Source organism: Notolepis coatsorum (assembly GCF_963971535.1).
Source record: "Notolepis coatsorum genome assembly, contig: SUPER_11_unloc_1, whole genome shotgun sequence".
NCBI lineage: Eukaryota > Metazoa > Chordata > Actinopteri > Aulopiformes > Paralepididae > Notolepis > Notolepis coatsorum.
Genome location: NW_028174870.1, coordinates 1207473 through 1220390, shown reverse-complemented (window position 1 = coordinate 1220390; position 12918 = coordinate 1207473).

Genomic DNA, 12918 nt, shown 5'->3' with positions numbered 1-12918 from the left:
GCATATGGCTCGCCGACAACAAACTATCATTACACATGGGCAAAACAGAGTCCATTCTCTTCGGTTCAAATAACAAACTCAGCAAGACCGACGGCTTCTCGGTTACAGTGGGTGACAATATTATCACAAGGAAAGATGAAATTACCTACCTGGGTTCCATCCTAGAGGCTAATCTTTCCTGTGACAAAATGGCATCCAATGTAATAAAAAAAGTCAACCAACGAACGCGATTCTTGTACCGGATCTCCTCTCTGGTAAACAAGAATACCCTGAAGACTCTAGCAGGAGCACTCATTCAAGGGTACTACGACTATGCTTGCACCTCATGGTACCAAAGCACCTCAAAGGCACTAAAAAACAAATTACAAACATCTCAAAACAAGCTAGTCAGACTACTACTTGACCTGACTCCTAGAACCCACCTCACCCCTGCCCACTTTGACAACCTAGGATGGCTTAGAGTAGACGACAGAGTACAGCAACTTGCAATGGGCCTGGTCTACAAGATACACTACGCGACCAAGGTACCCATGTACATGTCAAAATACTTCCCAAAGGTCAGTGAATACCACGATCACAACACCAGAGGGAGCTCCACAAATCATGTAAAACCCAGATTCGGATCAAACAAGGGACTAAACACGTTTCGCAATTATGCCACATCAATGTGGAACGCCCTGCCTAAAGCTGTAAAGGAATGTGAATCACTACCCACCTTCAAAAACACTCTCAAAAAACACCTACGTGAGACTGCAATTCGAAACTGGCCCCTACAAATGTCCTAACCTAGTTGTACAGTAAATGACCAAGTAAGGCTTTGTCAATATTCCAATGTACAGTGTAAAATGTGTGTGTGTCCCCTTCCCAACCCCCCCCCCCCCCCCCCCCCACCTCCAATGTACAGCCCTCACCCAACCCACCCAACCCCACCCCACCCAACCAACCTCCTCCAATGTACAGTTTCTATGCCAAATGTATATACACTCCTTTTCTGGACACTTTTGTATCACAAACAGTACTGTATTTGCAAATCTGATATGTCATAAATGTATAGATGTAGCAGTACTGTCTATCTGTATGTCATGTATGTCATATATGTTATGATGAATTGAAAATGGGGGACCCTGATGTAAACAAGACGAAAGTCTTTCTCTGGTCTGCATCCCCTTAACAATTGTATGTATTGAGCTGTACTGTACTGTACCATTCTGCAATCTGTTAATAAACTTTTCAATCAATCAATCAATTGATGGAACTATGTACAGGAATCCCAGCTCAGCTCAGCTCGGGAGGAGCTACAGTAGCTACTGTCTGACTCCAAGTATCCAGCGTGCTTCCCCAGCTGCTGTAAACAATGACGCTTGAAGATGACGTCATCACCAAGGCGTCCTCGTTGCTATGACTACCCGGGACCATGACTGAATACACGTAGGATTGATTGATTGAATACTGTGGGGGTTCAAAGTTAAGCGTTCTGAATTAATCATATCAATAACTGTTATGATTCGCGATAATAAGCCACAAAAGATAACGTTTTTGACAAATATTGAAACGCAGTTAGTTTCTCTTCCCTAGTGTTAGCATGTAGGAACAATTAGATCTGAAATTAGTTTCAAAACGGTTGCACTGTGGGGGAAATTAAAAAGTACACTAGATTACAGTAGATTTCATTATCTGTTATTACACGCCTGGTGATACTAAATCCAAATTGAACTCGGGCATTTGAAAGATAATATATATATATATAAATGTGCGAATTGGCTATAATAAGGTAATTTATAAGCATCATATTCTATAATAATATTTCAAATTGCATTGGTCCGGATGGGAGAATTCAGTACTGTATCCACAGAACCTTCGGTTTAATCATCTTCCCTTTATTAATTTCCTTAGATTTTTTTGTACACATGATCTCAAGAGGGTAATGAACAAGATCAGTGGCAGTTTTTTAAGTTTGGTCATTACCATCATGGTGTTATTCACTGTCAAAGATGCAAAGAAAAATCATAATTCATATTCTCCTTTGTTTCATCACAATTTAAGCAAGCCTAGTAATAGACACAATATTTCTGACACTGTGAATACATTCCCTGAGGTCCATAGATGTACCTAGATACCAAGAACATGCAAATAGCCCTTGTAGAAGTGGAGCAATATTCCATTTACCTAGGTATATATTTTAGGCAGATTTTCACATGGTGTGGAACAGGTTAATCCTACAGGGGACACTATCCGCTCCACTGGCTCTGCTGGCAGCATGGCCATGGGTCTCCCTGACGAGTTTAAAATCATCTTTTAAATACTTTGGAAAAAAATTTGGATAATACTCAGCTTCAAATGATTGATTCTGTCTTCAACTGACAACCAATTTAGTTCTAAGAACTGGGAGTGGCCAACATGGGTACGGGACGATGAATTAAGTCCAAATCCATTTATTTTTGGATGTCTGTAGTTTTGCTGTGATGTACTGTGTACTTAGGGGTACCGGTGTACTTAGGGGTACTGGTGTACCACGCTGTACTCTCAGTCAATTGTGGGGTTGGACTGGAATTCCTGTATGAATGGTGCTATCCAAATAAATGATATTATTATAGCTTGATATCTCATACCAGTATACTGTACATGTTCTCAAGTTGAAACAGTCTATAGCTTGATATCTCATACCAGTATACATGTTAAGTAGTTATGGTATTTCATGCATCCCTAATTGACACTCTCATTCCTTTATCCCTCTCTCCATCCATCTCATTCCTCCTCTTTCCCTCCCTCCCTCCTTCCCTCCTCTCCTCAGTGAGTGAATTCTGGGTGGTGGTGCACCAGACAGATGCAGCGACACGGTGTGGCCTGCAGGGGGCGGAGTGGCTCCAGGTGGGCCAGGAAGGCCTGGTGCTGAGAGAACCAAAATCAACCAAATAATCAAAAGGCTATTTTCATCTGTGGGGATTTTAACATTGATCTTTTAAATCCAAACAAACATAAAATGACTGAGGAATTCATCAACACATTGTATAGTTTGAGCCTTTATCCAAAAATCACAAGACCCAGCCGAATCACATCCCATTGTGCCACTCTGATAGACAATATATTTACGAACATTATAGAAAACAATACAGTGAGTGGATTACTAATAAATGACATCAGCGACCATTTACCAGTTTTTACAGTTTATGACAACAACTACACAGAAAACAAGCAGGACAATAAACTACAATTTAAACGAGTAAGGACTGAAGAATCAATGAACGCTTTCAAAAATTATTTGCTACTACAAAATTGGGAGATAGTATATAAAGAGGAAGACACTGATAAAGCATATGAAACATTCTTATCTATATTTAACTTATTATATCACAAACATTGTCCAATAAAAGAATATAGCAGTAAACATAAACACTCAGACAGCCCATGGGGATCACAAGGGGATTACAGAATGCATGTAAAAAGAAAAATACACTATATAGAGAATTTATAAAACATAGAACTAAAGAGGCAGAAAATAAATATAAGAAATATAAAAATAAGATGACTAATATTATGAGAAGATTTAAGAAGGATCATTATAGTAGAATATTAGATAACAACAAATATAATATTAAAAGGTGTTTGGAATATATTAAATGGTATTATCAGGAATGGATCAAGACAAATAAACTATCCTCAGTATTTTATGGAAAATGATCAAACTATTAGCAATATGGATGATGTGGTCTGAAGAATCAATGAACGCTTTCAAAAATGATTTGCTACTACAAAATTGGGAGATAGTATATAAAGAGGAAGACACTGATTAGCAAACTATTAGCAATATGGATGATGTGGTTAACAACTTTAATAAATGTTTTGTAAATATTGGACCAGAGTTAGCGGGAAAAATCCCAGATCCAGTGACTCCTGAAGGCATAAAAGACAATTATATTGAAAGAAATCCTAGTTCAATGTTTCTGGAAGCGGTAGATGAAAATGAAATTATAGAAACTACTAATAAATGTAAAAACAAGACATCTACAGACAGTAATGAAATAGATATGAAAATAGTAAAAAATGTCATTAGTGGGATTTCAAAACCACTCACGCACATCAAAACTGGTCGATTTCCGAATAAAATGAAAATAGCAAAAGTCATACCTCTGTTCAAGACTGGAGATAAACACCACTTCACAAATTATAAGCCTGTTTCTCTACTTCCTCAGTTTTCAAAAATATTAGAAAAACTCTTCAACAACAGATTAGATAAATTCATTGATAAACATAATTTACTCACCGATAGCCAGTATGGATTCAGAACACACCGGTCAACATCACTAGCATTAATAGAACTCATTGAAAAAAAATCACAAATTCACAAAAAAAACATGTAGCTGGAGTATTCATTGACCTAAAAAAAAGCATTTGATACTATTAATCACGATATATTAATCAGGAAATTGGAGAGATATGGGATCAGGGGGGTAGTATTGGACTGGGTGAGAAGCTATCTAAATAAAAGACAACAATTTGTGACAATGAGAGATTATAAATCTGAATGTTTGGACATTGCTTGTGGTGTCCCCCAGGGGTCAGTGTTGGGTCCAAAACTATTCATCTTGTACATTAACGAGATATGTAAAGTATCCAATATATTTAAATGTATTTTATTTGCGGATGACACTAATCTTTTTTTTTCTGGTGAGAATGTCCAGCAGCTTTTAGAGGTCATCACATCTGAAATGAAGAAATTGAAGGAATGGTTTGATAGAAACAAATGATCATTGAACTTGAGCAAAACTAAAATTATGTTGTTTGGAAACTGTAGATTGGATACTCAGGTACAAGTTAAAATAAATGATGTGATTATTGAAAGAGTTTATGAAAATAAATTCCTAGGTGTAATAATAGACCAAATCTGTTGGAAACCTCACATAAAACATGTCTAAACTCTCACAAAGCATTTCAGTCATGAGTAAAGTAAAGCACATTCTGGATAGAAAATCACTCTACATTATCTACTGTTCACTAGTTTTACCATATTTAAATTACTGTGCTGAAGTCTGGGGAAACAATTATAAGTCTACACTACAACCACTTTTTATACTCCAAAAAAGGGCCATAAGGATAGTTCACATTGCAGGTTATCGTGATCACACTAACATATTGTTTTTGGAGTCAAAGACATTGAAGTTAAATGATCTTGTGGAATTTAAAACGGCACAATTAATGTATAAAGCAAAAAGTCATGCACTTCCAAGAATTGTTCTTTGATAGGGAGGGGGGTTATAATCTGAGGGGAGAACACAATTTAAAAGTGCTAAATGTATGCACTACCATGAGAAGACACTGCATCTCGATATGTGGAGTGAAACTGTGGAACAGTCTAAATGTGGTGCTAAAGCAATGTCCAAACATGAGACAATTCAAACTGATGTATAAGGAAATGATGTTCACACAAGGTACAGGGATGAGGAAGGGACTTGATATTCACGGGTGTTTACATTTTTATTTAATTTCTTTCATGTTTTACATATAGTTTTTGTTTTTTTGTTTTGCATATATATATATATATACATTTTCTTTTATGTTTTAAAATAGTACACTAGTGGAAAAGGGGTAGGATTAAATAAGTGTATACTTCTTCCTACTCCTTTTCGAACATGTAGATTGAGTTGTGTTTTGCTTTTGTTATTGTTTGTTTGTATTCATTGCATGTTCGAAAAATAAAGATTTCAAATCAAATCAAATCAACCAGAGAAGAAGCACAGTGTCCAGGGATGGCCCTACAGACTGCTGAGGAGATATGGCAAAGATAAGGTAACAGACAGACACAGACAACATAATGCCAACATTGAAGGTCACAAAATTCATAAAAAAATTTAGTTTTTTATTTAATCATTGAGTGTCTTGTATGTCGATTTATGTTTTTATTTAATCACTGATTGAGTGTCTTATAGGTACTGTATGTACTATATGTCGACTTTTATATGCAGATACATTTTAGTTTCTATTTTAAGCTTTCTTGTTGAATTTCTCCGGGCTGGGGGAACAATATTTAGTTTTTTAAGTATGGAAGTACAAAATAAATTACACTAAACTAAATCTTGAATCACACTTTTCATTTGTAAAGGATAGTGGGCAGTAGTTTCACTTAGAGACAGATAGTTTCTTCAGTGTTTTGTCAGTCTAACTCTGTGTTCTCTCTCTCTCTCTCTCTCTCTCTCTCTCTCTCTCTCTCTCTCTCTCTCTCTCTCTCTCTCTCTCTCTCTCGTTGACCTTCTCCATCGAGGCGGGGCGGCGCTGTGACTCCGGTCCAGGTACCTTCTCCATCGAGGCGGGGCGGCGCTGTGACTCCGGTCCAGGTACCTTCTCCTTCGAGGCGGGGCGGCGCTGTGACTCCGGTCCAGGTACCTTCTCCTTCGAGGCGGGGCGGTGCTGTGACTCCGGTCCAGGTACCTTCTCCATCGAGGCGGCGCTGTGACTCCGGTCCAGGTACCTTCACCTTCGAGGCCGGGCGGCGCTGTGACTCCGGTCCAGGTACCTTCTCCATCGAGGCGGGGCGGCGCTGTGACTCCGGTCCAGGTACCTTCTCCATCGAGGCGGGGGGCGCTGTGACTCCGGTCCAGGTACCTTCACCATCGAGGCGGTGCTGTGACTCCGGTCCAGGTACCTTCTCCATCGAGGCGGCGCTGTGACTCCGGTCCAGGTACCTTCTCCATCGAGGCGGGGCGGTGCTGTGACTCCGGTCCAGGTACCTTCTCCATCGAGGCGGGGCGGCGCTGTGACTCCGGTCCAGGTACCTTCTCCATCGAGGCGGGGCGGCGCTGTGACTCCGGTCCAGGTACCTTCTCCATCGAGGCGGGGCGGTGCTGTGACTCCGGTCCAGGTACCTTCTCCATCGAGGCGGGGCGGCGCTGTGACTCCGGTCCAGGTACCTTCTCCATCGAGGCGGGGCGGTGCTGTGACTCCGGTCCAGGTACCTTCTCCATCGAGGCGGGGCGGTGCTGTGACTCCGGTCCAGGTACCTTCTCCATCGAGGCGGGGCGGCGCTGTGACTCCGGTCCAGGTACCTTCTCCATCGAGGCGGGGCGGTGCTGTGACTCCGGTCCAGGTACCTTCTCCATCGAGGCGGGGCGGCGCTGTGACTCCGGTCCAGGTACCTTCACCTTCGAGGCGGTGCTGTGACTCCGGTCCAGGTACCTTCTCCATCGAGGCGGCGCTGTGACTCCGGTCCAGGTACCTTCTCCATCGAGGCGGGGCGGTGCTGTGACTCCGGTCCAGGTACCTTCACCTTCGAGGCGGCGCTGTGACTCCGGTCCAGGTTTGATTGATTGATTGAAAACTTTATTAACAGATTGCAGAATGGGTACAGTACAGTACAGCTCAATACATACAATTGTTAAGGGGATGCAGACCAGAGAAAGACTTTCGTCTTGTTTACATCAGGGTCCCCCATTTTCAATTCATAATGACATATATGACATACATGACATACAGATAGACAGTACTGCTACATCTATACATTTATGACATACCAGATTTGCAAATACAGTAGTTTGTGATACAGAAAGAGTCCAGAAGAAAAAGTATATACATTTGACGTAGAAACTGTACATCGGAGGAGGTTGGGTAGGTGGGGGGGGGGGGGGGGGTTGACTGTACATTGGAGGTGGTTGGGTTGGTGGGGGGGAGGTTGGGTAGGAGTGGGGGGGGGGGGGGAGGTTGGGTAGGATGGGTGGGTGGGGGACACTGTACAACTGTACAAACAAAAGTGTACATTGGAATATTGACAAGACCATACTTGGTAATTTACTGTACATTGGAGGGGGTTGTGTTAGGACATTTACAGGGGCCAGTTTCGAATTGCAGTCTCCCGTAGGTGTTTTTTGAGAGTGTTTTTGAAAGTGGGTAGTGATTCACATTCCTTTACAGCTTTGGGTAAGGCGTTCCACATTGATGTGGCATAATTGCAAAACGTGTTTAGTCCCTTGTTTGAGCCGAATCTGGGTTTAACATGATTTGTGGAGCTCCCTCTGGTGTTGTGATCGTGGTATTCACTGACCTTTGGGAAGTATTTTGACATGTACATGGGTACCTTGGTCGTGTAGTGTATCTTGTAGACCAGGCCCATTGCAAGTTGCTGTACTCTGTCGTCTACTCTAAGCCATCCTAGGTTGTCAAAGTGGGCAGGGGTGAGGTGGGTTCTAGGAGTAAGGTCAAGCAGTAGCAGTAGCAGAGGTACCTTCTCCATCGAGGCGGGGCGGCGCTGTGACTCCGGTCCAGGTACCTTCTCCATCGAGGCGGGGCGGCGCTGTGACTCCGGTCCAGGTACCTTCTCCTTCGAGGCGGGGCGGCGCTGTGACTCCGGTCCAGGTACCTTCTCCATCGAGGCGGGGCGGCGCTGTGACTCCGGTCCAGGTACCTTCTCCATCGAGGCGGGGCGGCGCTGTGACTCCGGTCCAGGTACCTTCTCCATCGAGGCGGGGCGGCGCTGTGACTCCGGTCCAGGTACCTTCTCCATCGAGGCGGCGCGGTGCTGTGACTCCGGTCCAGGTACCTTCTCCTTCGAGGCGGGGCGGCGCTGTGACTCCGGTCCAGGTACCTTCTCCATCGAGGCGGGGCGGCGCTGTGACTCCGGTCCAGGTACCTTCTCCTTCGAGGCGGGGGGCGCTGTGACTCCGGTCCAGGTACCTTCTCCTTCGAGGCGGGGCGGTGCTGTGACTCCGGTCCAGGTACCTTCTCCATCGAGGCCGGGCGGCGCTGTGACTCCGGTCCAGGTACCTTCTCCTTCGAGGCGGGGCGGCGCTGTGACTCCGGTCCAGGTACCTTCTCCATCGAGGCGGCGCTGTGACTCCGGTCCAGGTACCTTCTCCTTCGAGGCGGGGCGGCGCTGTGACTCCGGTCCAGGTACCTTCTCCATCGAGGCGGGGCGGCGCTGTGACTCCGGTCCAGGTACCTTCTCCATCGAGGCGGGGCGGCGCTGTGACTCCGGTCCAGGTACCTTCTCCTTCGAGGCGGGGCGGCGCTGTGACTCCGGTCCAGGTACCTTCTCCATCGAGGCAGGGTGGCGCTGTGACTCCGGTCCAGGTACCTTCACCTTCGAGGCGGGGCGGCGCTGTGACTCCGGTCCAGGTACCTTCTCCATCGAGGCGGGGCGGCGCTGTGACTCCGGTCCAGGTACCTTCTCCATCGAGGTGGCGCTGTGACTCCGGTCCAGGTACCTTCTCCATCGAGGCGGGGCGGCGCTGTGACTCCGGTCCAGGTACCTTCTCCATCGAGGCGGGGCGGTGCTGTGACTCCGGTCCAGGTACCTTCTCCATCGAGGCGGGGCGGCGCTGTGACTCCGGTCCAGGTACCTTCTCCATCGAGGCGGCGCGGCGCTGTGACTCCGGTCCAGGTACCTTCTCCATCGAGGCGGGGCGGCGCTGTGACTCCGGTCCAGGTACCTTCACCTTCGAGGCGGCGCTGTGACTCCGGTCCAGGTACCTTCTCCTTCGAGGCGGGGCGGTGCTGTGACTCCGGTCCAGGTACCTTCTCCATCGAGGCGGGGCGGCGCTGTGACTCCGGTCCAGGTACCTTCTCCATCGAGGTGGCGCTGTGACTCCAGTCCAGGTACCTTCTCCATCGAGGCGGGGCGGCGCTGTGACTCCGGTCCAGGTACCTTCACCTTCGAGGCGGCGCTGTGACTCCGGTCCAGGTACCTTCTCCATCGAGGCGGGGCGGTGCTGTGACTCCGGTCCAGGTACCTTCTCCATCGAGGCGGGGCGGCGCTGTGACTCCGGTCCAGGTACCTTCTCCATCGAGGCGGCGCTGTGACTCCGGTCCAGGTACCTTCTCCATCGAGGCGGGGCGGCGCTGTGACTCCGGTCCAGGTACCTTCACCTTCGAGGCGGCGCTGTGACTCCGGTCCAGGTACCTTCACCATCGAGACCAGGAAAGCAGATGGAATCTTCTCACTCATTGAGACCGCCATCAAACTACAGAAGGATTCTGCCGTCACCGCTGGCAACAAGGAGGTTGAGGGGGCGGGGGTTATGTTGTTAACCAATATATTTCCTCAATCTCCTCTGCCCAAAATCCCAGAAACTGCCACTCTGGCAGCTATTTTGGAAAACAAATTGAAAGTGGATTCTGGGAATTCTATTGGCTCAGAAGAAGATGTGTACGCACAGCCAGCAGATTCTATTGGCTCGTCGTTGGAGAAGGAAGGTGTGTATTCCCAACCGGTAGATAAAATATCACCTGCCAGAGCTCCTGCCACTCCCATTGGTCCCCACGCACATCGGTCATCACAGTGGCCAATCAGAACCCTTGTATGCCAACCCGGTGGACTGTGTCCATACAGAAGCAGCACCAGTGTACGTGGATCCGGCCAGGATTCTCTCTCACACCCCCTCCCCATTCCTACCCTGCTCCTCCACAACCCCGTCTCCATGGCGACCACCCAGAACCAGTCTACTCTGAGGTGTACGACCAAGTGACTTCAGTCCCAATAAAAAACAACCCGGTTCAGAGCCACAGGAAGGACCGTTACACAACAAATTATCCCCCAGGAGCGGGAGGCGAACGCGGGACGCGTGAATATTTTAGGCAACCAACTTGTGTTCAGCGTTTCTCTGATTGGCCACTACGCCCATGTGACTGCGGCAGCGTGAGAGAGCTGCAGTGCGGAAATAGGCTGCATTCTATTGCCATTCTCTGCGACAAACTCTAACCTTAACCAACTCCGAAACAGCGCCTAAACTTAACCCGTCTAACCTTAACCAACTCCGAAACAATGCCTAACCTTAACCCTAACCAACTCCGAAACAGCGCCTAAACTTAACCATAACCTTAACCAACTCCGAAAGAATATTGCCATGCTCTAAGACAAACTTTAACCTTAACCAACTCCGAAACAGTGCCTAAACTTAACCCTTCTAACCTTAACCAACTCCGAAACAATGCCTAAACTTAACCATAACCTTAACCAACTCCGAAAGAATATTGCCATGCTCTAAGACAAACTCTAACCTTAACCAACTCCGAAACAATGCCTAAACTTAACCGGCGAAAGAATGCACGATAAGATAAAAAAAATAAATAATGAAGGGAATCGAACTTGTCACCACCGCACCGCAGGATCCACAGCAAGGCGGCAAACCAGTTGAGCTAGTCGTCGATGTTAAAAGAGGGGGAATTACAGCTGCATAATGCGGGGGCGTGGCTAGACGCAAGTTGGTTGCCTTTAATATTCACGCACCGGGACGGCCGCGTAGGTGTGCGAGGCACTATGCGGTGCGCCACGAGGGCGCCACGAAAATCCCTATCTTTTAAAGCGTGGCCCATTGACATAAGGATGGATAAAATGGCTGGCACTGAAAGTGTTAAACAAGTCAAGAAGAAACATCACAATAAATCAAGAAAAAGAATCCACCATAAAATCCAAATATGCGACACTCCCAGACTTTCCCCAATGAAAAACCTAGCAATAAGAAAAAAAGCACCACAGGCGACGTGGAGGAGAGAAGTTTGTTTATTATTAGTTGTCTCAAATCAAATTTATTTGGAAGTCCCGACAACACACGTTAACACTTTGCATGCCACACCCGAGATTTCTCGGGTTTACCCCCCGCGGGTTGAATGCCCATCACGAGAATATTCGTTTTATTCGTTTTTTTTTAACGAATAAAAAAACTCGCTCACCACCTGTACGATGATATGTGAGACAAGTGGATGAAGCGTGCGTCCAGCCCGCAGCCATACGTCAACCTCACTCTCACCACCGAGCACGAGGATTACAAGGCTCTGGGTTTTGACCTCCTAAAACGCACCCGTGCAGTATCCCTGCCTGCTATGGCCGATACGGGATGCCAAAGCTGCCTGATCGGCATTAAAGTCGCTCAACAAATGGGCCTAAGCACAGAGGACCTCATCCCTGTATCCATGACCATGAAAGCTGCGAACAATAAGGGAATTCGGATCCTCGGAGCTGCGGTAGTCAGATTCGCCGGCAACAGTGGTGACGCTCGAAGGTTGGAGACACGCCAAATCGCGTATGTGACGGACACCTCAGACCGCATATTTCTCTCCCGCGCAGCCTGCGTGGACCTGGGAATGATCTCCGCCCAGTTCCCAACACTCGGGGAGGTGAATCTGGCGACATCAGAAGTATGTGACTGCCCGCGGCGTGCAGAGCCGCCGACCAGGCCAACCACACTCCCCATGTTGGCGATCGAGGCTAACAGGAAGGCGTTACGGAGACACTTGTTAGAACTGTACGCTCAGAGCACATTTAACACATGCCCCCACCAGACATTACCGAAAATGACCGGCCCACCACTCCGCCTCATGCTTAATGAGGATGCGACACCGGTTGCCTGTCACACCCCCATCCCCGTGGCCCTACACTGGCAAGAGGAGGTAAAGGCAGGCCTCGACCAGGACGTCCGCCTCGGTGTGTTGGAGGAAGTACCAATCGGTACACCGGTGACGTGGTGTCATCGCATGGTGATCTGCGCGAAGAAGACAGGCAAACCGCGACGCACTGTCGACTTCCAGGCCCTGAACAAGTATGCACTCCGCGAGACCCACCACACCCAATCTCCATTCCACCAAGCGAGATGTGTGCCTAACGGGAAACTCAAGACTGTGTTCGATGCCTGGAATGGTTACCACAGCGTCCCATTACACAAGGACGATCGCCACAAGACGACGTTCATAACCCCATGGGGCCGCTACCGGTACCTGTCGGCCCCGCAGGGGTACATGGCATCGGGGGACGGTTACTCGCGACGGTATGACGAGGTTGTCGCGGACATAGGCAACAAAACTAAGTGCATAGACGACACGCTACTATGGTCAGATACGATTGAGGAGAGCTACTTCCAGGCAGTCCAGTGGCTGGACATATGCGGCCGGAATGGAATAGTCCTCAACCCGGAGAAGTTCATTTTTAGCGCACCCACGGTG